The following is a 1799-nucleotide window of genomic DNA, read 5'->3' on the forward strand; positions in this document are numbered from 1 at the left end:
GTCAAGGCTACTGATTTCGTACATTCCACTTTTTGTTTGGGACTTTTCTACCAGAGTTTTTTCACCTCCCCATTGGCAATGGTTTTGGGCCATGTTTTCAATGAGTTGATAGGCTTCGTTGTATGGCTTGTCCATAAGTGCACCGCCAGCGGCAGCGTCTACTGTCAGTCTTGTGATATACAAAAGCCCATTGTAAAATGTGTGAATGATCACCCAGTCTTTGATACCGCAATGTGGACATATCCTCATCATGTCTTTATATCTCTCCCACGCATCGTAAAGAGATTCTACATCTTTTTGTCGAAATCCGTTGATTTAAGCTCTCAGCATAGCAGTTTTGTTGGCGGAAAATATCGAGATAAGAAAACGTTCTTGTGTTCTTCCCGTGTAGTAACTGAGTTGGATGGCAAGGATTGCAACCAAGCCCAAGCTCTGTCTCGTAGAGAGAAAGGAAAAAGGCGTAGTCTTATCGCATCTTAAGATACACCATTCACCTTCACAGTGTCTGCGTATTGCACAAACTTGGTCAAATGTTCATTAGGGTCGTCCGTAGGATTTCCAGCAAATTGATGTTGTTGGACGGCTGATAATAATGAGGGTTTCAACTCGAAATCGTTTCGATTGATAGCAGGGGCAACAATGCTGCTGTGAGGTTCTTGTTGGGACGGGGTAGCGTAAAACTTAAGAGGACGATTTTGTGGTTCCACTGTAGCCATGATTGGTTTTTCAACTGGTTTAGTAGTAGGAAAGAAGATATCGGGAATATTGTACCTTCGTTGGTACTCTAGTATTCGGCATCTTAAATATAAGAAACGCTCTAATTCTGCGATTGGTGATGCTAAGTTTTCGCCTTGTGAGCGAGTACTTGGCATACAATCGGGGAAATAAGGGAAAGGAAATTAGTTTTTTTTACCTTAATCTATACTGCGCAACGAAAGAATCGCACTATTTGACTAAGTCATGTCCCCGGCAATGGCGCCAAAAACTTGATACGTCTCTTGACTGTATATAAAATATAGTCAATCAGGTACTTGACTACAAGTGTGTCATACCCCAAAATTTGCCCGTTAATTTTGCAAGACAGTTTTCAAGGCATTCCAACTTGTTTTTCGAGACATTAATCTTAAGGGAACAAAGACCCAGCATACAGGTGGCCAAATCCAGAAAATGGCCTAAATTGGCCTGCTCGCTAGGCGAGCAAATCCTTCGCCTAGCGAACCCTTCGCTACGCCACTCGCCTAGCGAAGCTTGCGAATACCAGAAAATTCTGGGCTTCATTCTGAGCCCATTAGGTCACAAAAATTCATTATAAATAGCAGAGCTTCAGTCAGAAAAAGAGGAACGAAAGAAAACGAAAAACGGGAGATAGAGAGAAGGCACAGCAAACCCTGGAGGCTAACCCAGAGAATTCAGAGCAACCCTAAAGGAAACCCTGAAGGAAACTCATTTGCACCAAGGTTACCTCCGCCCAACTCAATCCGACTTGCCAATTCAAGGTTGCAATTCAAGTGCAAACAGGTTTGCATTACTATTACCGCTTTATGTGCTTAATTTACATATGATATCATAATCGAATTCATAAATATATTTGAGGTTTTGCCTGTAGATTTAAATATGCCTGAATATCTTGAATGTTTAACCATGTAATTTCTGTAATGGATGCCATATGGTTTGATGCTTGCTGAAATCGTACCGTTCTAAAATCCAAAACCCGCAGCCGCTCGCTAGCACATCGCTAAGCGAGCATGTAGCGAGTATTCGCTAAGCCTTCGCTAGGCGAGGCAGAGGCGAACGTGACA

At 42.5% G+C, this 1799-nt stretch overlaps 1 non-coding gene across 1 annotated transcript; it reads left to right on the forward strand.

Moving 5' to 3' along the window:
- The first annotated feature begins 223 nt into the window (after positions 1-223).
- On the forward strand, positions 224-330 carry LOC127089596 (small nucleolar RNA R71). The gene has a single exon (XR_007791171.1). It is a non-coding gene; the product is annotated as a small nucleolar RNA R71 (small nucleolar RNA).
- Positions 331-1799: the final 1469 nt, after the last annotated feature.

Source organism: Lathyrus oleraceus, chromosome 5, assembly GCF_024323335.1.
Source record: "Lathyrus oleraceus cultivar Zhongwan6 chromosome 5, CAAS_Psat_ZW6_1.0, whole genome shotgun sequence".
In the NCBI taxonomy this organism is placed as follows: domain Eukaryota; kingdom Viridiplantae; phylum Streptophyta; class Magnoliopsida; order Fabales; family Fabaceae; genus Lathyrus; species Lathyrus oleraceus.